The following is a 25,729-nucleotide window of genomic DNA, read 5'->3' on the forward strand; positions in this document are numbered from 1 at the left end:
AGGTCGGGCAGTGGATGACGAGGTATTTCTCCTTCCAGTTGTGGATCGAAGAGGGGGCACTTTTCAGCAACCCCTTCTTGCCGAACTGAGAGGAGAAATATCACCAGTCCTTCACCGAAGGATGACGCTTGAAGGTATAGAAATGCCTAAATAGAGAGAGGGACGGCTGGACCTTGACTACGTGGCAAAAGGAGAGAAACCCTATCAAAAACCTAAAAGAATTTGGAGCAACTGAAGCCAAAGAGATATCTAAGAAGCGGAAGAGGGCGACAATAAAGGACGGAAGCGGAAGCCGGAGCCCGGCACAGAACATCTCCTGATACAGGCAAAAGCGATCGGATGGAGGAGTGCTAGCCCGGTCGGAGGGGCTGGGAAGCTCCAGGTCATACTCCGGAGGAACTCCGTACTGAACCCTTATCAGCAGGAGTTCATCCGGAGTCAAGGAACAGGGAATGGCACCCGATGCAAAAGCCGGGCGAGGCCCCACCCCAGGTACGGGTTCATCTACAGAATGGGGGACCCGGGGGGTTGAGGCGGAAGAGCTCCCAGAACCGTCGGAGGTGGAAGTACCGGAAGACATTTCAAATACCTTCAAATGAAGATCCTGATGATCCCGAAGAAAACGGGTAGGACAAAGGGCAAGAGATCACAGGAGGCTGACTCAGAGAAACACAAAAAAAAAGAGAGGAAGAAAAATGACAAAGAAGGGGCCCCTAAGTGGCGGGAAGAGAGCGGAGGTTCTGGGACTAACCTAGATCGCTCTGAGAGATGCAGAGGGGCGAGGACAGGGATGACTCGAAGGGCGCCTATGGCCCAAGAAGACGCCAAGAGAAACAGGGCACTCGAAGAAAGGGCGGATACCGCTAGAATTCTGAAGCGGAATAGGGGCCCCAAAGGCGGAAGGACAGGTTTAAATAGACCTTGGGATCCAGTGCCATAATGATCGCGAATCCCCCCGGGCCGGCCCGCGCTCGACACGTGTCCCACTCACCACGGCAGGCGGCTGAAAGTGGCTGACGGTTGGCAGGGCCGTTATTGCACCGTACCTGGGCCAGTGTACCAGTGGGAATTTCGAAGAGTCCTTTCGTATCGCCCCGATTCAAAAAGACTCCAGCATGCGCACATTTAATGCCAAAATATCTGGAGGCAGCCGTACACAGGGTTCGAGGGGATAACTTCGGCTGTGCAAACCTCTCTGTACTTCCTTCATTCGAAATTCAAACTCGAAAGTAAGGAGACTGGTGTTGGGTATAAAATACCCTCAGTCGAAGTTTTCAATGGGATTGACCCTCACGGGCTCGTCTCCAACTCCGACACCAACTTCAACTGCAAGGAAGACTCCGCCTGGACTACTACGGGAGCCGGGCTCCGTCGCCAGCTTCAACCGCAAGCAGACTCTGTCCGGACTCCTACGGGAGCCGGGCTCCATCACCAACTCCAACGACAAGACAGACCTCGTCCGGACTCCTACGGGAGCCGGACTCCGCCCACGACTCTGACTGCAAGGAAGGCTCCGCCCGGACTCCTACGGGAGCCGGGCTCTGTCACCGACTTCGACTGCTGGTAAGCCCCGTCCGGACTCCTACGGGAGCCGGACTTCGCCCTTGACTTTGATTGCAGGAAAACACCGCCCGGACCCCTACGGGAGCTGGGCCTCATCCCCGACTCCGGATGCAGACAAACCTCGTCCGGACTCCTAGGGAGCCGGACTCCGCCCACGACTCCGACTGCAAGGAAGGCTCCGCCCGGACTCCTATGGGAGCCGAGCTCTATCACCGACATCGACCGCTGGTAAGCTCCGTCCGGACTCCTACGGGAGCCAGACTTCGCCCTTGACTTTGATTGCAGGAAAACACCGCCCGGACCCCTATGGGAGTCGGGCCTTATCCCCAACTCCGACTGCAAGCGAACTCTGCCCGGACTCCTACGGGAGTCGGGCTCCGTCCACAACTCCTGGTAAGCACCGCCCGGACTCCTGCGGGAGCCGGGCTCTATCACCAACTCCAACGGCAAGACAGACCTCGTCCGGACTCCTACGGGAGCCGGACTCCGCCCACGACTCCGACTGCAAGGAAGGCTCTGCCCGGACTCCTACGGGAGCCGGGCTCTGTCACCGACTTCGACTGCTGGTAAGCTCCGTCCGGACTCCTACGGGAGCCGGACTTCACCCTTGACTTTGATTGCAGGAAAACGCCGCCCGAACCCCTACGGGAGCCGGGCCTCGTCCTCGACTCCGGATGCAGACAAAGCTCGTCCGGACTCCTACTGGAGCCGGACTCCGCCCACGACTCCGACTGCAAGGAAGGCTCCGCCCGAACTCCTACGGGAGCCGGGCTCTGTCACCAACTCCATCCGCTGGCAAGCTCCATCCACACTCCTACGGGAGCCAGACTTCACCCCTGACTTTGATTGCAGGAAAACTCCGCCCGGACCCTTACTGGAGTCGGGCCTCGTCCCCGACTCCGACTGCAGACAGACCTCGTCCGGACTCCTACGGGAGCCGGACTCCACCCATGACTCCGACTGCAAGGAAGGCTCCGCCCAGACTCCTACGGGAGCCGGGCTCTATCACCGACTTCGACCGCTGGTAAGCCCCGTCCGGACTCCTACGGGAGCAGGACTTCGCCCTTGACTTTGATTACAGGAAAATGCCGCCCGGACCCCTACGGGAGCCGGGCCTCATCCCCGACTCCGGATGCAGACAAACCTCGTCCAGACTCCTACGGGAGCCGGACTCCACCCACGACTCCGACTGCAGGAAAGACTCCGCTCGGACTCCTACGGGAGCCGGGCCCCATCACCAACTTCTACTCCTGGTAAGCCTTGTCCAGACTCCTACGGGAGCCGAACTTTACCTTTGATTTCAATTGCAGGAAGGCTCCGCCCGAACTCCTATGAGAGCCGGGCTCCGTCACTGACTTCAACTGCTGATAAGCTCTGTCCGGACTCCTACGGGAGCCAGACTTCGCACCTGACTTCTACTGCAAGGAAGACTCCGCCCGGACTCCTACGGGAGCCGGGCCCCATCCACAACTTCTGCTGCAAGGAAGACTCCGCCCGGACTCCTACGGGAGCCGGGCTCCGTCCACAACCTCTACTGCAAGGAAAACTCCACCCGGGCTTTTACGGGAGCCGAGCCCCGTCACCAACTTCTCCTGCTAGAAGGCTCCGCCCGGACTCCTACGGGAGCCAGACTCCGCCTACGACCCCAACTGCAAGTAGACTGCATCCAGACCTCTACGAGAGTCAGACTCCGTCTTCTATTCCGACTGTGAGAAGACCTCGTCCGAACTCCTGCGGGTACCGGACCTCGCTACCGACTCCAACCGAACTTCGACCGACAAGTCTGGACCCCCTGGCAGGCCATAGTAACGGACAACACTGCTCCACTCCCTGCGGCAGACTCTGCGTAGCTCCATTACTCCCTGACAGGCCATATTAACGGCCATGATTCAGCTCCACTCCCTGCGGCGGACCCTGCGTAGCTCCATTACTCCCTGACAGGCCGTATTAACGGCCATGATTCTGCTCCACTCCCTGCGGTGGATTCTGTGCGATTCCACCACTCCCTGACGAGTCATGACGCGGACGTCGCTCCACTCCCCGTAACTGATTCCACGTGGCGAGCCACGGTGATAGCCACGATCCCGCTCCACTACCCTCCGTAATAAATTCCTCCAGACTCTGGGCGTCCCACGACCAGACGGTTACAGGCATCACTGTCAACTTGTTGCCCCCTCCGTCTATAAAAGGGGAACCCCATATACGTTATTCTATAAGCTCCATTTTTCTATCTCGAAACTCTGCTAAAATTTTTATTCGAACACTCCATTCTTGTTGAGGTAGAGAACTGACTTGAGCATTGGAGGGTCTTGCCGGAGCAACCCCACCTCCGGTTAAGACTTCTTTTGCAGGTCCCGGTGGCGACCGTGACTCCCTCGACTCCAGCTTCTCCGACGCAGGCAGATTTTTGCACCAATATTTATCAAACCCTGATTTGAAAGCATCAAGTGATAGAACAAAAGATTTGTGATCCATTGGTGAAAATTTTATTGTTTTTGGACTTGTATTTTGAAAGATATGCATGTTTGAAAAACATGAGTCGACCCATGAGTCGACTCATGGCACATGAGCTGATTGGCATGCACACTTTTTGGCCGACACAGACTTGGCACACCCTATGAGTCGACCCATGAGTCGACCCCCAAGGCATGAGTCGACCCATGAGTCGACCTCTGCTATTTTTAGGCCAAAAACTATAGAACCTTATTTTCTGGTTGTTTTCTACTATTTTTCCACAGAGGTCAACCCATGAGTCGACCCATGAGCATGAGTCGACCCCTGTGACAGGATTGTTCCGTAACAGCTAGTTTTTAACCCATTTTAAGTACTTTTAATGCTCATTTAATGTGGTCTAACGGCTCTATTTCAGCCCAGATTATTCTCCACCATTTCTTAAAGCTATAAAAGGGACAAAAAGGTGGGAATCATAAAGAAGAATCAAGAAGAGAGATTTTGAAAAGGAGATTTCAAGCAAACTTTTCAGTCCTAAGCAAGAGCTCACTCAAAGTATTCAAGAAGCCTTTAATCCAAGCTCACCAACTCCTCAAGTGCACATTCAAGTCTCCGACCACCTTGAGAAAATCGAAAAGAGTCTTCTTCTCTTTGAGTAAAGTGTATTTAAAGCCTCATTTGCTCATTAAAGGAGCTTCCTTTGTACTTATTTATGCTATTCATTGTTATACTTTGTTTGAGTTATTGTTTTTATTTTGAAAGGGTTCCAAAACAAGAAAAAGTTGATCCAAATCTTGAATCGGATGTATTGGATTGGCTTGTACTCGTAAAATAAGTAGACTAGCTTGGGATAGCTAGAGTCAGAGTTTTCGACGTTTGTATTTAGGTTGAATACAGGTTAGTAGATTAGAATTCTCAAGTAGGAGCTTGGGGAGTGGATGTAGGTGCAAGGTTGGCACCGAACCACTATAAATCCTTTTATTTGTGTTGTGTCTAATTGCTCTTCTTTAGAATTTCTTTATTCTCTTGCATTCTTGCATTCAACCATTAGCCTTGAATCAACTATACTCTCCTCATTTATTTAGCTATTGTTAAACATTTGTTGTAAGTCATAAGTTAAGTTTAAAATTTTTAGAAACCCAATTCACCCCCCCCCTCTTGGGTTGCATAGCTGGGCAACAGAAGAGCCCTGCAACTATAAATGGGCAAATGGTTTAGTTATGGTATTCCTTGTCTTGTATGTGGATGACATTCTCTTAATCGAAAATGATATCCCCACACTACAGGGAATAAAAGTTTGGTTGTCATCGCAGTTCTCCATGAAGGATTTGGATGAAGCATCCTACATCCTAGAGATGAAAATCTATAGGGATAGATCTAAAAGGATGATTGAATTATCCTAGTCCACGTACATAGACACTGTGCTGAAGAGGTTCAGCATGAAGAATTTTAAAAAGGGCTATCTACCGATAGACCATGAAATTTCTCTCTCTAAGAAGGGTTGTCCGACAACTCCTGAAGAGAGAGAGTGTATGAGTAGAGTCTCATATGCTTCGATCGTGGGATCTATCATATACGTCATGACATGTACAAGGCCAGATGTGGCATACTCACTAGGAGTGGTGAGTAGATACCAATCTAATCCTGAAGAAAAATATTGGAAAGTGGTTAAAGCCATCCTTAAGGATTTGAGAAATATTGAGGACCAATGATTGGTTTATGACGACTCAGATCTGAAACTTATGGGGTTCACCGACTCCAACTTTCAATCTGACCATGATGATAGCAGAAGCATGTCGGGTTATATCTTTAGTCTGAATGGTGAAGCCATCTGTTGGAAGAGTTTCAAGTAGCATACTGTGGCAGACTCTGTTTGTGAGGTGGAATACATCGCAGCATCGGATGCCGTGAAGGAAGCTATGTGGTTGAAAAAATTCATCATCGAGCTTAGAGTAGCACCCTCCCTTGATGGTCTGGTCCTGCTTTACTGCGACAGCACTGGTGCCATTGCTCAGGCAAAGGAACCTAAAGCATACCAGCGGATGAAGCATATTTTGTGTCGATTCCATCTGGTCTGAGAGATTGTGGATCGAGGTGACGTCAACCTTCAGAAGATTGACGGAAAGGAGAACCTCACCGACCCCTTCACTAAAGCCCTGGCAATAAAGGAGTTCGACAACCACAAGTTGAAGATGGATATTAGATACTATGTCGAGTGGCTTTAGGACAAGTGAGACTTGTTGGAAAATATGTCTCAAAAGTCAATCGTCAACCTGTTGATGGTTGAGCAACCTTGTATTGTAATTGATTTGTTTATAAATAAAATATATTTTTGGCATTTTCATCATAAGTTTTTATCTTTTAATGAACTCCGTTGTTGTGATGAAGTCCTTAAGACTATTTAGGTTCGATAAAGAGAAGATTTATCGATTAGTCCTTAAAACTGTTCATGATCAAATGATAGGCTGTTAATAAGGACGATAGCTTCTATCGAGCATAAGTCACTGTAGGCCATATGGGTTGGTTGTCCTCTTAACCAAAAAGTGTGGAGACACTGGTATGGCATGTAGGTGAGATATAAGGGTGCATCATCATTGAACATGACCAACTCCAGAGCATTCTGCTGTCGAGAATGTCTCTGATGGGATATAGGTATAAGTGTCCCTTAGACCTGAGATTGTCTCAGTGACTTGCAAGCAACTCACTGTGCTTTGGTACTAGACTAACTAAATTTTTAATTCAATGACGGAAAGCTTCTGGGCATAGTCAAGTACTTGTGAAGTCAGAGTGTGATCAAGATGGGATTGACCACTCCAAGAGTTGGAGAAGAATGAGTCACCGTATTTCAAATTAGCAAAACCTTGGCCAGGGTAATCCATCAGATGGATTTGATATTTTGAAATACAATGTGGACAACCTGGTTAGAGTTGACAGTTGAACTCTGAGGTGTTCTATGAGCATTTTGGTCAAGGGGATGAATTATATGGAAACTATATCCGCATGGGTTCTAAGGATGTTGTTCTACACATTCAACCTATCCAACCGTCGGGTACCATTACTAGATGGTCACTTTGATTGGTACAGAAATTTATTTTTATGATACCAGCTTAGGTTCAGATCTATGAGGTCACATATATTAGAGTTCATGATCCGATCAGATGGTTGATCAATGATTGAAAATCATTCTAGGGTTAAACGATTAATACGATTGACATTTAATCTAGTGCAAGTGTTGTAGGAGGATCGATTAGCAATTTAATTATTAATTAGCTTAATTTGACTAAGATAATAGATTGAGATTAAGTCTAATTGAATATGATTTAATTAGATTTGGTTTGGGCTTGATTGGATCAAGTTCAATTGGTTTATTGGATAAGCCAAGTGCAAGGAAAAACTAATCCTAGTTCAATTAGGACTTGGGTCAACCTAATTTCTAATTTGATTAAAAAATTAAATCAGATTTAAATCTAATTTAATCTAATTAAATTAAGTTTTTAATTAGATTAAGATCTATTTTAATTGAGTTGATTTGATTTTGATTTGATTTGGTTTGAGAAACCAAATTTGAACAAGTCATAGATTGAACCCTAGTAAGACTAGGATTCCACCTTGCGCCACCTTAGCCCTCCACGCCCACTCTATCTTATTTTGTATGATAAAACTTTCTCTCCCAGGCCTTCACACATGCCCAAAGCTTTCTACTCTTTCTCTTTTACATGGTATGTGGTTGTGGACCAAGTCAAAGTAGGAATTAGTTTGGATTTCAAATTATATGAGATAGAATTTTAGGAAACCAAAACTCTTTCCTTATGGTACTGATTTTATCCAATTTTTTTTTTAAATTTTTATGGATTTTATGGCACATATTGTGTGCCATTTTTTGGTAGTCCATGAAAGAAAAAGAAGGAAGGGGCACCCAAGAGTTGGGCACCACTTGTCTTGCCCTGTTTGGATTTTCCTTGACTAGGTATTTGACCTAGACAAGGATTCTTCATATATATTTATTTAAGATGAATTTCTTCTTGAGATTTTTATGGATTATAGAGAATTGAGAGACCTTTAGGGCATATGAAAATCAAGAAGAAAGAGTGTAGGGGTGTGGAGATATAATAGACACAAAACTAAGTATCTGGGTGAGAGCAAAGAGAAGAAGAAGAGGGTCTTCTTCTAGGGTTGCTGAGTTCACCTCTTTCCTTCCTCCATCTGTAAGTTTTCTGAGAGTGTCTCATATTTAAATTTTTTTTTTCTACTTCTCATCTTTGGAAGAGTCCAAATCAAGAAGAAGGAGGTATCTGATCGACCATCAAAGAAGGATCAGCACAGTACTAGCATACTGAGCTGATTTTCTGGATCAGGACTTCTGATCGTGATTTGTGGGCTCGTGTGGATGACTCCTAAAGGTCGGATGTGTGTACAGCTCACAACATCATCCTCAAGTCCGGATCAGCAAAGTTAGAACATCTAACTTGCAAGGTAATAGATCTGATCTATTATATTTTACATACATTAGATATAGTATAGAAACATGTTGATATGATCAACATATAGTTCTTACTCTTTATATTTTATTTTTTGATTTAATATGATATAATAATCATGTAATAGAATCTTAAATCTAGAGATTTTTTAATTTTATAAGATAAATTTTAATTTATTTTAGTCTTTCGCTGTCTGATCTTGAAAAGATTTCAAGATCTAACCCTGAAACCTTAGATCTGGTTCCTTCAATTGATAAGGACTGTTCATTTTCAATTCTGATTCTAAATCTAAATTAAATTTGGATTGAACCCACTGATAGAAATAAATTTAATCCAATTAGAAATTCAAATATTTCATCAAATTTCTAACTCAATTAGAAATTAATTGATTTCAAATCCTGATCGAATCAGGATCAAATTTCTCTTGTAATTAGGATTGATCATATCAAACCCAATCTGAGTCAAACTGAATCTAATTCAAATAGATTTGATCCAAAGCTCTTTACTCAATCATATTGAATCTATTACTAATTAACTCTCCATTAATAGTAGAGTTTCAATCCCAATGGGACTCTCCTCTAGAGTTTCAGTCCCAGTAGGACTCCTCATCAGAGTCACAATCCAATTGGATTCTTCAGCCATCAGATCTGGTTAAATCTTCTAATGTGTGACCCCATAGGTTTGAACCTAAGTCGATAGCATAAGAACAACTTACTATACCAATTGATATAACCATCTAGCAATGATGATCCGATGACCGGATAGGTCAAAGTATTGTAAAGTAATATTTTAAAACCTACTGACGTATGGTTACCGTATAATTCATCTCTTTGATCCAAATGCTCAAGGTGACTTAGGGTTTAACTGTCAACCCTAATTAAGTTGAAGATATTGTATTTTAATCTTTCTAATCCATCTCATGGATTATCCTAGTCAAGGTATTACTGAATTGAAATACATTGATGTATTTTTCTTACTAATTCGGAGGGGTTAATTCCATGTTGACTCATACACTGACTTGATAAGTACTTGACTATACCCAGTATCCTTCTATCATTGAGTTAGAAATTCAGATGGTCTAGTACTAAAGTATAATGAGCTGCTTACAAGTCACCATGGTGGTCTCAAGTCTGAAGGACACTTATACCCATACCCTTCATGAGCTACTCTTGACAGTAGAGTACTCAATAAATGATCATGTTTGATGAGAATGTACTCCTACATTTCATCTGCATGTCATAACAGTATCTCCACACTCCTTAGTTAAGAGAACAACTAACTCATATGGCATACAATGATCTATACTCGATATTGCTATTATCTTATTAATAGTATATCATTTGGTCGTGAATACTTTTAAGGACTTAAGACAAATCCTCCTATGTCAATTAATTCTAGTCCTAAAAACTTTATTATAACATAGGAGTTCAAAGATAGATAATTTGTAATAAAAATATCAAATAACTTTTATTAATAAAAATTTATATATAATTTATAAGACGAGCACAATCGTCAACAGACTGATGATTAACTTTGAGATATATTTTCCAATATAGAGATAATCTGATCAAAGCGCCAAAGCTATTAGAGTATTAGCATCTTACAGGCCTTGCTCCTTGGCTTAGACCTAGACTTCTTCTTTTAGATTTAGAAAAATAGGACTGCAGCATGAACTTTTCATACTGATCTGACAGGATCTCTTAAGGATGCCAAGAAAAGAAAGAAGAATCCTTCTTCTTCTCTTCTTCTCTCTCTAGATCTAATCTAAGGAGAAGAAGGGCATGGAGATGGAATAAAGAAGTGAGAAGGGGCATTGGAAGAAAGGCTTGCGGCAAGGAATCACCACATAGAAATCTGCACGCTAGCCTTTCACTCACCCTTTTATTTTTGTCGCATAAAAACAACTCCTAATGCCCAAACCTGATAAAAACTCATTCTAAGTAATCCCAATTTGAATTCAAATTGGTTTAGGATTGATCTCATCAAAAGGAGAGTCCAATCCAGAAGGGAGAGGTGCCCACTTGCTTCTCCTCTTCTTTTCATGCACATGAAGAGAAGGGGTGCCAATTTTAGCATCCCTTTCTCCTCTTTGTCAGCCAAAAGAGAGAGAATCCCAAGGAATTAAGGTCTTAGGCAATTTATTTTAATTTAATTTTAAATTGAATTTGATTCGAATCAAATTCGAGCCTGATTCGAATCAAATTCGAAAAGACTGTCAACCCTAATCCAATTAAGATTGAAATCTCAGTCTAACTTTGATAGTTAAACTTAATTAGACTTAAATTAAGTCTAATTAATTTAAATCTGATTTAAATTAATTAGAACTTGATCTATAATTTAATTAAGTTCAATTATATTACAACACTTGCAATAAAGTCCCTTTGCGAATAATTAACAGTTACTAAATATGTAACCCTAACATAATTAGCAGTTTCTTAATTCAAGCCCTCAATCCAATTGATAATTTGATTATAATCCAAACTATTGATCAGGTCATACTTCTTTTATGTGTGCCCCTTTAGGTTCTTTGCTATCTGGTAGTAAGACATACCATGATCTCCATCATATATGGTATTATTGAAATTTCTTTCTGTTGGTGCAAAAATCTGTTTGCGCCGGAGAAGCTGGAGTCGGGGAAGTCGCAGTCGCCGTCGGGACCTGCAAAGGAAGTCTAAACCGGAGGTGGGGTTGCTCCGGCAAGACCCTCCGATTCTCAAGTCAGTTCTCTGCCTCAACAAGAATGGAGTGCTCGAACAGAGAATTTAGCAGAGTTTTTAGACAAAAGATGAGAGATTATTGAGTAACGTATCTGGAGCTCCCTTTTATAGGCGGAGGGGGCAGTAGCCTGACAGCGACATCTGTAACCGTCTGGCAGTGGGCTGCCCAGGGTCAGGCGGAGTTTGCTGCGAAGAATAGTGGAGTGGACCCGTGGCTATCACCGGGGTGTGCCACGTGGAGTCTGTCGCGGGGAGTGGAGCGGCGTCTGTTGTCGTGACTTGCCAGCGGATGGGAGAATCGTGCGGTATCCATCGCAGGAAGTGGAGCAGGATCATGGCCGTTATTGTGGCCTACCAGGGAGTGATGGAGCTGCGCAGAATCCACCGCAGGAAGTGGAGCAGGATCGTGGCCGTTATTGTGGCCTGCCAGGGAGTGCAGATCCATCAGCTGAAGCTCGGCAGCGGTCGGAGCTGATGACGGAGTCTGGCTCCCGTAGGAGTCCGGGCGGAGTCCTTGCGGTTGGAGTCGTGGGTGGAGCCCTGCTCCCGTAGGAGCCCGGGCGGAGTCCCCTGCAATCAAAATCAAAGGCGAAGTCTAGCTCCCATAGGGGTCCGGACAAGGCTTACCGGCAGTTGATGTTGAGGATGGAGCCCGGCTCCCGTAAGAGTTCGGGTGGAGTCTACTTGCGGTTGAAGTTGTCGGCGGAGTCCGGCTCCCGTAGGAGTCCGGACGAAGTCTGTCTGCAGCCGTTGGAGTCGAGGACGAAGCCCGGCTCCTGTAGGAGTTCGGGCGGAGTCTTCCTGCAATTAAAGTCAAAGGCAAAGTCTGGCTCCCGTAGGGGTCCGGGCGGAGTCCTCCTGCAATCGAAGTTAGGTGCGAAGTCCGGCTCCCGTGGGAGTCCGGACGGATCTTACCGGCGGTTGATGTTGGGGACGGAGCCCGACTCCCGTAGGAGTTCGGGCGGAGTCTACTTGTGGTTGAAGTTGTCGGCGGAGTCCGGCTCCTTTAGGAGTCTGGACGAAGTCTGTCTGCAGCCGTTGGAGTCGAGGACGAAGCCCGGCTCCCGTAGGAGTCCGGGCGGAGTCTACTTGCGGTTGAAGTTGTCGGTGGAGTCCGGCTCCCGTAGGAGTCCGGACGAAGTCTGTCTGCAGCCGTTGGAGTCGAGGACGAAGCCCGGCTCCCGTAGGAGTCCGGGCGGAGTTTTCCTGCAATCAAAATCAAAGGCGAAGTCTGGCTCCCGTAGGGGTCCGGACAAGGCTTACCGGCAGTTGATGTTGAGGATGGAGCCCGGCTCCCATAAGAGTCCGGGCGGAGTCTACTTGCGGTTGAAGTTATCGGCGGAGTCCGGCTCCCGTAGGAGTCCGGACGAAGTCTGTCTGCAACCGTTGGAGTTGAGGATGAAGCCCGGCTCCCGTAGGAGTCCGGGCGGAGTCTACTTGCGGTTGAAGTTGTCAGCGGAGTCTGGCTCCCGTAGGAGTCCGGACGAAGTCTGTCTGCAGCCGTTGGAGTCGAGGATGAAGCCCGGCTCCCGTAGGAGTCCGGGCGGAGTTTTCCTGCAATCAAAATCAAAGGCAAAGTCTGGCTCCCGTAGGGGTCCGGACAAGGCTTACCGGTAGTTGATGTTGAGGACAGAGCCCGGCTCCCGTAAGAGTCCGGGCGGAGTCTACTTGCAGTTGAAGTTGTTGGAGGAGTCTGACTCCCGTAGGAGTCCGGACAAAGTCTGTCTGCAGCCGTTGGAGACGAGGACGAAGCCCGGCTCTCGTAGGAGTCCGGGCGGAGTCTACTTGCGGTTAAAGTTGTCGGCGGAGTCTGGCTCCCGTAGGAGTCCGGATGATGTCTGTCTGCAGTCGTTGGAGTCGAGGATGAAGCCCGGCTCCCGTAGGAGTCCGGGCGGAGTTTTCCTGCAATCAAAATCAAAGGCGAAGTCCGGCTCCCGTAGGGGTCCGGACAAGGCTTACCGGCAGTTGATGTTGAGGATGGAGCCCAGCTTTCGTAAGAGTCCGGGTGGAGTCTACTTGCGGTTGAAGTTGTCGGTGGAGTCTGGCTCCCGTAGGAGTCTGGACGAAGTCTGTCTGCAGCCGTTGGAGTCGAGGATGAAGCCCGACTCCCGTAGGAGTCCGGGCAGAGTCTACTTGCGGTTGAAGTTGTCGGTGGAGTCCGGCTCCCGTAGTAGTCCGGACGAAGTCTGTCGGCAGCCGTTGGAGTCGAGGACGAAGCCCGGCTCCCGTAGGAGTCCGGGCGTAGTTTTCCTGCAATTAAAGTCAAAGGCGAAGTCCGGCTCCCGTAGGGGTCCGGACAAGGCTTACCGGCAGTTGATGTTGAGGACGGAGCCCAGCTCCCGTAAGAGTCCGGGCGGAGTCTACTTGCGGTTGAAGTTGTCGGTGGAGTCCGGCTCCTGTAGGAGTCCGGACGAAGTCCTCCTTGAGCTGATTCTGTCGAGGACTTCGGCTGTGGGTATTTTATACCCAACACTTTCGATGGGTTGGAATAATTTCAACTCAACCTAATAAAGATCGTGAAGGAAATCATAGGTGATTTCTTATATGTATTTCAAAAATTTTTGAAATGAATTATAGTGAAAAGTAACTAGATTAATCATATTAAACAAATATACATACGATCTAATTATTAAATCAACCAACTCTAGGATCTATGATATGATATTTGGCATATATAAAATCTAAAAATAAAATCTACATACATGGATGTAAGTAGTAGATCAAAAATATATTTATCCAAGTTCAGAACTCAATATCTGAATATAGATTGACAATCATTGTTACTGATAAACATGGTAAAAAGGTCCTCGCTAGTTGCTCATAGCCACATAAGGTGATCGGCCTCTATGGATAGTCCACTCGAAGCTCCAATCTGATCAGCCTCCTCAAGAGTACTAGCTCTCGCGAAGATCATCTTACTAGCTGATCTGGATCCTTTCTTCAAATCTTTTGAATCCTTTCAAAGGTTGAAGAAGGATGCTAATGGAGGAAAAAGAGGTCATGAAAGAAGAAGAATACAAGAAACTCCTTTCTTTTATTTTCTCTCTTCCCAAACCCTAGGCACAAACCCTAGAACCCTAGGTTTCACTCACCCAAAGAGGAGACAGCTCTCCTCTTTTTCACATGCCATGGGTAGGCATTTCCATCCCAATCCTCATGCCCTCTCTCTTTTAGAAACCCTTTCTCATAGTAGATAGCCTCAAATATATTGCACATATCAAAGGTCTTCTTATGGTGGTGTTGGGAAGTGGTTGAGTTCAAATCAAATTTGAACTTGAACCAAGATAAGCATCAAGCTTGAATCCAAATCAAATTTGAATTCATTCAGATCTTATCCCATCCTATGCATGGAGAAGAGAGGGGTGACAATCACTTGGGGCATGAAGAAAAAACTTGTGCAAATCTGATTTGCGTGAAAAGAAAGTCGGGTGTCTAAGTGGGGTGGCGCAAGGGAGAGTCCAAACTAGTTTGGAGTCTAGATTTTTGGTTCAAACTTGATCTCCTACCAAATTAAATTTGGTTAGACCCAAATAATAAATGAAATCCAATCCAATTAGGCTCATAAATTTTTAATCGAATATCAATCTAATTAGAAATTGATTGAACCAAAGTTCTGATCAAATCAGGAGCTATTCTTCTTTAGTGATTAGGTCATCTCATAACCTAATTGGATCAAATCTAATTGAATCAAATTAAATTAGACTTGATCCAAACTTTATTACTCAATCAAATTAAGCTAATCAATAATTTAATTACTAATTAATCCTTCATTAATTCACTAACACTTAGTGAATCTTTTTATTGCAACTTTTGCTTAAGGTTAATCAAGAATCATATTGACGATTATACCCTCAAATGATTTTTAATCGTTGATCAACCACATGATTGGTTAGAAACTTTTTTTAAGTGTGACCCTATAGGTTTGAACCTAAGTCGGTAGCATAAGAATAAATTTTTAAACTAATCGATATAACCATCTAGCAATGGGATCCGATGTCTGGATAGGTCAAATGATTGCAAAGCAATATTCAAGAACCTACTGGCATATGATTAATGTATAATTTATTTATTTGACCCTAATGCTCAAGGTGACCTAGGATTTAATTATCAATCCTGAAATAGTCATCCATATTATATTTTAATCTTTCAAATCCATCACATGGATTATCCGAGCTCAGATTTTACTAAATTAAAATACATTAATACATTAACTCCTAAATCCAGAGGAGTCAATCCCATTTTGACTCACACACCGACTTAACAAGTACTTGATTATACCCAAAAATCTTTCATCACTAAATTAAAAATTTAGGTAGTTCGGCACCAAGGCATAATGAGTTACTTGCAAGTCATCGTGATGATCTTAGGTTGGAGGGATACTTATACCCATACCCTTCGTGAGCTACTCTTGACAGTAGAGTGCTCCATAGTTGGTCATATTCAATGAGATATACTCCTACATCTCATTTTTATGCCATACCAGTATCTCTATATCTTTTGGTTATGAGGACAACCAATGTATATGGCACACAATGACCTACACTTGATTATCACTATTATCCTAGTAATAGCATATCGTTTGATCATGAATAAGTTTAAGGACCATGCAATAAATCCTCTTTTATCGATCAAAAATGGTCCTAAGGACTTCATCACAATATAAGAGTTCTAAAAAATATGTACTCTTATGATGAACAAACCAAATAATTTTTATTAATGATCAATTTATATATATTTATAATTAGCACAATCGTTAAATGATTGGCATTAGGACATAATTTTCAATAACTCTCACTTAGACTAAAGTCAATCAGTATAGTATCTTATACCCATCTTCGATTTATAATCATTGAACTCTTTGAAATTGAGGCTTCAATAAATGAGTCGGTCAGATTTTCTTTTGCATCGATCTTCTGAAGCTCGACGTCATCTCAATCCATGATCTCATGGATAAGGTGGTAGTGATGCAAAATATGCTTGATAAGCTGATGGAACTTCAGATCCATCATTTGAGCTATGACTCTAATGCTATATAGTATAGCAGGATAGGATCATTAACAAAGGGTGCCACTCCGTGCTCACCAATGAACTTCCATAACTACATAGCTTCCTTAGCAGCATCAGGTGCTGCGATACGTTCCGCATTGCAAATTGAATTGGCTATAGTGTTCTGCTCAAAACTTTTTCGATAAATTACTTCATCATTTAGGGCAAAACTATATCCTGACAAGCTCTTACTATTGGGTTCCAATCATGCAGTGAAATATAGATTTCAAAATTTTTCAACATGCATAAAAAGAGTTTTAACACTTAAAACCAGTATACCAAAACTCAAATTCTAAAATCACCTTGTAGACTCCAATCAAATCATTCAAGCATATAATAGGATAAAAATTATACTTTCTAAAGAAGATGATCAGATGGAAAAATAATCTCCACAAGGCTCCAAAGTAGAAGCACTCTAATGGTGATCTACACTAAAGATAATCAAGATCTTTCTCAATCGAAATAGTGCTACAGAATTTCTTTATAAGAATGCTGCCGAAGTCCTTCTCCAAGAGTGAATCATACCACTACCTATTTGCCTTTGATTCCTCCACTAAGATCATGCTAAGAATATCTTCTCAAGAGATCTCACCATCTAGTATTTGATTTTGTACTCCAACATATGAAAAAACTAAATCCTAGATCAAGCAGCCCTCACTTGCCTTTTTCTTTCTTCTTCTCTCTTTTTTTATTTTCTCTCTCTTCTTTTTTTAATTTTTTTTAAAATTTTTTTGCTTAATCCTCAGTTATCCTACACCCAAATGTCAATATATCTACTCCAAAATCTATAGGAGACATCCCCTATAAATAGGAAATAATGAGGTGCATGGGTCTCCCAAGGGCTACCAACTCTTGGTGCTCCACCTTTTTATATGGAGAAATGAATCCTCAGGCAAGAATAAATGATGTGAAGGAGTTTCAAGTATAGAAAAACTTCTCCTCTTCCACATCCATAAATATCATATATTAATGGTGTGTGAAAGAAATATATAGATTGAAAAATAAAGAGATGTATTAAAAGAAAGACTCTTCTCTTATCACACTCATAAATTTTGGCATTAAATTCAGATGGGTGGCATGGAGAACCTCTTTCACACATGAAACACTTCCATGTAAAGGTAAGAAACTAATTAAATATGGATCTAATTCAATTAGGTTCAAGAAAATAGGTTAAGTCTAGCTTAAACACTTTGAACTTACCAAATTGGAAACTTGGGTTAACACAATATGCTAGCACATCAAATTAACCCTTAGAACTTATAATAAGTTTAAATAAAATTAGATCAAGATCAAATTCAAAAGTGTGTGCCCTATTGGGTTTCAAATCTAGTCAATAGTAGATCCAGCCTCTTGACCTAATCCTAATCCAATTAGATTAGGTCAGCCCAATTGCATCAATTAATCAAAACTCTTTTTAATTAATTTTTGAATTAAACTTTTTAAATTTTTGTGAGTCCATAAGTTAATATTGACGTCTAGTAATGTGTCATGATTATCCAGAAGAGATAGAATTTGATAAAAATATCAAATTATCCTTCAATGGTAAATTATCGTATATATAATTCAATCCTTTAGTCATGTAACATTCTAGACGAGCTATGGGTATAGAATCATGTAAAAATCAAATACTCTTCTATATGTATCTTGATCAGAATGTGATGATTCAATTGATGATATATTAGAAACTTCTTTTTAATTATCATCCTACTTTAGCCAAAAATTTTTTGAATCATCATTCTGTGAGATCACATAAGATGTTCACTCTCTTTATAGGAGTGACTGATCACTTATTGACCACTTACAACCTCCATATATGTAGGATTTTAGGGTGGGCATGCACAGTGAAAGCATAATGGATTTCAAAATTTAAATTAAAAAAATTTAAATTTAAAACTCTTAAACCAGCATCTCTTTGATGATTAACAATCATGTATAACATAAATTCAAAATTAAATTCAAGCTATAGAAGAATACCTACAGCGCTTAATCCAAATTCTGACAGAATCTCCACTAGACATCCAATTGTTCACCTTCCAACGGTGATCCACACAGGACTATGATCAAGACACCAACTCTTTGAGATGATTTTTTCTCCAAAATTCTCACTCTGAGAATCTTTTTGGACACCAAGACCTCAAGACTCTCTTTCTCTTCTCCTAGCCTTACTATCCCTACCTTTCTTCTCTCCTTGTCTTCCTTAATTCTCTTCCTAGACTCTTATCCTAAAATCGGACTTATCCTTACTATTTTGGACTTATCCTAACAAGAGAAAGAAGGGACTAATTGGATAATAGGGAGAGGATATAAGAAAGGAAGGAAGAATTAAAAATCTGAATGAATCCAATCCCCTGGAGCACCCCCCCTAAAATACTTAGCGATGGGTTGCCTTCGGGAATTATTCGTGCCCCTTCCATGTGCCATCTAGCATCCATCAGAAAATCTCACACCTACTGATAAATTTTCATACCCATCTAGAAGATTTTAACATATGGCAATCATCATAAAAAAATTCAAGAGATGCTTCGCGTAGAAGGACTCTTCAAAATATTTTTCTCGATAATTCTCTGATGCATCGCGCAGCTTCCTATGGTATAATTTTTTTCTACCACCCATTAGCACAATTTTATCCATCCAATGGCCAAAAATGAAGGTACTAATATCAGAATGGTGTGGAAAAAATCTTAGATTAAGAAGTGGCATGACAAATTGGTTAGAGTCCTTCACAAGTTAGACTCTTGGTCAGGCACATGGATCAGATTGACAAGATTTCTAAATTCAATAAATTTCCATGTTTAAACCAGAAAGAATTTTAACTTTAAAAAAAAAATTTATAATCAAAATTAAGTTAGAAATCATCAAAAAATTTATTTCATAATGAAATATTGGATAAGCTCAAGGATGAGGCGTCCCATCTCATGGGACATGAAAGCTATTTCTGTCCACAAAAACAGCACCCACGCACTAAAAATTTTTTTGACTCATAGAGACTTGGTTTTCTATCTCTAAATTTTTAGTTCATATAGCTAAGGGCTGACCCAACTCAAACTAAAAATTATTTTAAATTAATTTAGCCTTAATTAACCCAATCTAGAATCAATTTCAAACCCGATTCGAAATAGGGAGCTAGTTTTTGCAACATATGCTAGTATGTCAATTTTGCAAATATGACCTAATCTAATTAGACCCCTAATCAATTCTCTTTGTGTGTGACCCATTGGGTTCTACATCTAGCCAACAATGAGTCTGAGTGCAAGTCGATTTAATTTAATTAAAATTTAATCTAACCGATCTAGATCCAATCGAACTAATCTGATTTCAACAATTAGAACTCTTTCTAATTGGTGATTGAATTAAACTCTTTAATTTGATCAAACCCACAAGACAAGATTGACATCTAGTAATGTATCATGTCTACCTAAAAGATATAATATTTTAGTAGAAATTTCAAAATTATTCTTCAGTGGAAAGTTATCATGCAATTTGATCCTGCAATCTCCCTGCACCCCGAATATGACTCTGGATATAGAATGATGTCAAATCCAATATCATACTCATATTTCTCTCAATCTTATATGATGATTAAATTAATAAAATATTAGAAACTTCTTCTAATTTTTATTTTACTTTGATCAAAGGCTTCTTGAATCATCAATCGATCAGAGAAAGTAGGATGCGATCTCCTCTTATCAGGAGTGATCGATTCTATGTTGACCTACTCACAACCTCCATACATATTCTAACATATCCAGAACACCCTGTACATGACTAAGTCATGAATGAGTATAAACCAAAAAATATGAATTCATGTATACAAGGTTCTATGGTAGTCTCAGGTCAAAGGATTATATGCACAACTCCCACTATAGGAAAACATCTTTTGACGGATAAGTAAATTCCATAAGATGTTTTTTAAGTCGGATCAATTCAGTGAACTCATTTTTTAATGAGCACCTACTTTCTTGTATTAGTGTCTCACACAAGTGACATATGAGATCAGCCACCCTCTCCATCGAGCATACATAGGAAGTGCTAATCTATCCGGAACATTGATCCCCTTCTCAATGCTCCTTTGACTAGAAATATTCTAAATCATAATTTTTAAGATTTTAGATCTCATAGATATGATCTCATCATAACCCTAAACCCATTATCCTAATTTATGGAGTTCATCATAATCATTACAAAAGTAAGATGCAGCATATCATGAAAAATATCTTTTATTATTTAAAGAATCAATACATGAGTCTGGAAGATTACAAAGAAAATCCATCAAAATACAAATTTTGATTGGCTTGTAGGGTAAATTCCTTTCAATATCTCACTTGCACTAAAGTTAATCGCTCTTATATTTTATCCCCAAAGAATCGAGATGACAATCGAATTGCTGCTGTGGTAGAGCCTTACTGAACAGGTCTATTATGTTATTCTTTATTTCTACTCATTTAATAACAACATTTTATCTTTCGATTATTTCACGAACGAGATGGAAGCATCTTAGAATGTGCTTGAATTTATGATGGGACCTTGGTTTCTTTGCTTGAGCAACTGCTCCAGTATTATCATAGTAAAGTGGTACTGGATTCTTAATATTAGAAATGACACCCAATTCAGTGATGAACTTCTTCATCTAGATAGTTTCCTTGGCGGTTTCACTTGCAGCTATATATTCTGCCTTAGTGGTTGAGTCAGCTACAGTCTACTACTTAAAATTTTTTCAACTAACAGCTCCACCATTAAGAGTAAAGACATACCCTGAAGTAGACTTGCTATCATTAGGATCTGATTAAAAACTAGAGTCAGAATAACCTTCTAGTTTTAGATCAGATCATCCATATACCAGAAAAATATTTTTAGTCCTTCTTAGGTACTTAAGAATATTTTTCACTGCTTTCCAATGATCCTCTCTTGGATTAGCCTAAAATCTACTAACTATACCTAAGGCACAGGCAACATCAGGCCTAGTACATAGCATAGCATACATGATCGACCCTACTATCGAAGCATAGGAAATAGAACTCATTCTATTTCTCTCTTCCGATGTTTTAGGAGACATCCTTTTAGAGAGATGTATGCCTTGACTTATGGGTAAGTAATCTTTTTTACTCTCATCCATGCTAAACCTCTTTAGCACTAAGTCTATATACCTGGATTGGGACAAGCCTAACATCCTCTTAGATCTATCCCTATAGATCATTATACCTAATATATAGGATGCTTCACCCAAATTATTCATAGAAAACTTACTTGATAGCCATGTCTTGATCGATTATAACATTGAAATATCATTCTCAATAAGAAGTATGTCATCCACATATAAAACTAAGAAGACAATGATACTTTCACTAGTCTTCTTGTATACACAAGGTTCATTTACATTTTTGATAAAGCTAAATTCTTTGACTGTAACATCAAATCAGATGTTCCAACTCCTTAAGGCCTGCTTTAATCCATAAATAGATTTCTTAAGCTTGCATACCTGATTTGCTCTCCCTTTTGAGACAAATCCTTCTGACTGAGACATGTAAACCTCTTCCTCAAGATAACCATTAAGGAAGACGGTTTTCACATCCATTTTTCAAATCTTATAATCATGATATGCTGCTATTGCAAGTATAATCCGTATAGATTTGAGCATGGCAATAGGTGAAAATGTTTCATCATAATCAATACCCTGTTTTTGCCTAAAACCTTTAATTATCAATCTAACTTTATAGGTTTCAACTTGGGCATTTGCTCCAATCTTTTTGTTATAGACCCATTTACATCCAATAGGGGTCACACCCTCTGGTGCATCAACCAAAGTCCACACTTGGTTGGAGTACATGGAGTCTATTTCGGATTTCATAGCCTCTAGCCATTTGTCTGAGTTCCTACTCATAATAGCTTCCGTATAGGTCAAAGGTTCATCATTCTCAATGATGTGGGCTTCATTATTTTCAATAATAAATCCATACTTTATTGGTATATTCTGCACTCTATCCGACCTTCAGAGAATAGGTGTATTTTGTGATTGTACTTCATTAATGGATATTTTTGGTTGAGGATCATCTTGTGCTTGCATTTGTAGGTCTTGAACTTCTCTAAGTTCAATTTTCTTTCCACTGCCTCTTTCTAGGATAAACTTTTTTTTCATAAAAATGATATATTTACTAACAAACACCTTATGTTCAATAAGATGATAAAAGAGGTATCCTATACTCTTTTTAGGATAGCCTACAAACAAGCATTTATATGCCCTAATACTCAGCTTATGTCCAAAATTTTTTTTTAATATAAGCTGGATAGCTCCATATCTTAAGATACGTAAGATTAGACTTTTTTCCTCTCCATATCTCATATGGAGTGCTTAGCACAGATTTTGAAGGTACTCTATTCAGAATATGGACAGGAGTTTCTAGGGCATGTCCCCAGAAGGAAATAGACAAATTTGTAAGACACATCATGGACCGTACCATATCTAATAAAGTATGATTTCTCCTTTTTACTACACATTTAGCTATGGTGTATAGGGAGAGGTCCATTCTAAGAGAATTCTATTTTCTTTAAGATGATCTAGAAACTCATTTGATAAGTATTCTCATTCTCGATCAGATCGAAGGATTTTAATATTTTTTTCAATTTATTTCTTGACCATACTTTGATACTCTTTAAATTTATCAAAGGCTTCAGATTTGTGTTTCATAAGATACACATATCCAAAACTAGATAAATCATCAATGAATATTATAAAATAAGAGTATCCTCCTCTGGCTTCTGCTGTCATAGGACCACATACATCAGTATGTACAAGTCCTAATAACTCACTTATCCTTTCTCCATGTCCACTAAATGGAGTCTTAGTCATTTTTTCTATAAGATAAGATTTACAAGTACCTAATGATTCATAATCATAAAGATCAAAGAACTCTTCTTTATATAACTTGTTAATCCTTGTCTCACTTATATGACCAAGTCGACAATACCGAAGTAAAGTATTATTCAACTCTTCTCTTTTTCACTTTTTACTTTCATCAATATGAAAAACATTGTCATTAGATAGAATCAGAAGATTATTATTAATAACATCATGACAAAAAAATTTATTAAAAAAAAAAATTGAGCAACTATTGCTCTTTTCATTTATTTCATAACCTCATTGCAAAAGTAACGGTACAGAAATAATATTTTTAATGATATTAAGCATATAATAATAATTTTTTAGCTCAAGATCTTTTCAAAAGGTAACTTTAACATATATGTCCCCACAGCCTCTGCTTGGATGGACTCTCCTTCAGCGTCGTAGAGCTCGAAATCACCCTTCTTTAGCACTCTAATGTTCTGCAGCCCCTATAATGATTTGCAGATATGAGAACTGCAAGCGGTATCTAACACCCAAGAGTCTGAATTGGAAGAACTTAATAAAAAAATTATATGTATCTCATACATACATTTTGGTGCGTCGCTTGCACCAGCCTTTACAGTTGTAAGATATTACTTACAATTCTTTTTTCAGTGTCCTACCTTATCGCAGTGAAAGCAGGTACCCTGTCCTGAAACTTTCTTCCCCTTCTTCTTCATCTTGCCACCCTTAGGATTCAATGCTTTCTTTGAATCCTTAAAATTAGACTTCTTCTTAGAGATTTTACCCACAAGAAGAAGTGGAGCTTTTTCTTTCTTAATATGGCTCTCAGTTGTCTTAAGCATATTCAACAGCTCAGGCAAGGAGGTATTCAGTTTGTTCATGTGATAGTTTACGACAAACTGAGTGAATGACTCAAGGAGAGATTGCAGAATCAAATTCTGATTTAATTCTCCATTTATCACAAAACCTAGTTGACCCAATCTAGTAATAAGATCAATGACCTTCAGGATATGGTCTTGTACGGATGATCCCTCAGTCATTCTAGCATGGAATAATTGCTTAGATATCTCATAACTAGTAGTCCTACTCTGTTCTCCATACAACTCTTTAAGATTGAGGAGTATGGATTGAGTATCCATGTTCTCATGCTACCTCTGCAACTCATTACTCATAGAGGCCAGTATGATGCACTTGACAGTCAAACTGTCATTCTTCCACATCCTATATGTGGATACCTCTTCCTCTATGGCATCATCCCCAACCTCTTGTGGTTCAGAGACATCAAGAATATAGGAGAGCTTCTCCTGAGTAAGTACGATCTTTAAATTTCTCAATCAGTCCACATAATTGGGATCGATCAACTTGTTGAAATCTAAAATTTTTCATAATGATAGCAAAGATGCCATTTGTAGAATTTAATCTACAATAATTAAAGAATATTATATAAGCAAACAACTCATATTGACTCATATAATTAAATAAAGTCTTTAGATTTAATTATACCTCTCACTATTTTATCGAACATCATAATCCTCTACTATGATGAACGAGACATATTTCATATTTATCTTAGTGGGATTGAGATCCTAATTCTTCATAATGATCTTGTGTTAACACAACAAACCCTTATGAGTTCATAGGTAGAAAACTCTTTCCAATTGCATCTCATGTAATTCTCAATATCATATCTTGGCCTTTAAGACATTATTACCCTTGTGTTAACATAACAAGCTATAATATTTTAGTTAAGTTAGACCCTTCATTTCAATACAATCAAATTCTAATATAACTGTCCTTGTGTTAACACAACAAAGCAGTACATTCAAAATTACCGTAAGCATCTTTTATGCACCAAAATTATGTTATATCAATCCTTGTGACAAGCCTTATGTTAACACAACAAACTAGCCACAGTTCATGATGTAACATTAACCTAGCATGAAGGAAGGCCCTTAGTAATATTTTTAAGATTTTTCAATATCAAGATCGCTTAATCAAATTGGCCAGATAAGTAAGATGGGGGTCCCCTCGTTGCTTTTTTTAGATTCCAATAAATTGATCAGATCAGATAATGAAATCAATTAAAGAACTACCTATAGCACTTTTCTAGACATCAATTGATCAATTCATCAAGAATTGGTTAACCCATAATTGCATATCACTACCACTTAATATAATTTTTAATGAGGATTTTTATTTGGTCTCATACACATTCTAACTATATAATGCCAATTTATGTATCAGCATTAAAATATTCTATATATGCAAGTGTAACATAAGAACATTCATCATCTTAGGATAACCTTGCAGCATAACCCCATTATGCTAGGACAACCTTATGTCCGGATGATGAAGTGGTGAATCATATATGCATCATTTAATATCATCATATGAAAGCATAATAGAAGACATAAATTATTTTATAGCATAAATCATACTATATATCACATAAACATTATGTATATATGATTGAACCAAACAAGGTCGGCTCTGATACCACTGTAAGATTTTAGGGTGGGCATGCACAGTGGAAGCATAATGGATTTTAAAATTTAAATTAAAAATTTTTAAATATAAAATTTTTAAACTAATATCTCTTTGATGATTAACAATCATATATAATATAAATTCAA

The sequence above is a fragment of the Elaeis guineensis genome, chromosome 12 (genome assembly GCF_000442705.2).
Source record: "Elaeis guineensis isolate ETL-2024a chromosome 12, EG11, whole genome shotgun sequence".
NCBI lineage: Eukaryota > Viridiplantae > Streptophyta > Magnoliopsida > Arecales > Arecaceae > Elaeis > Elaeis guineensis.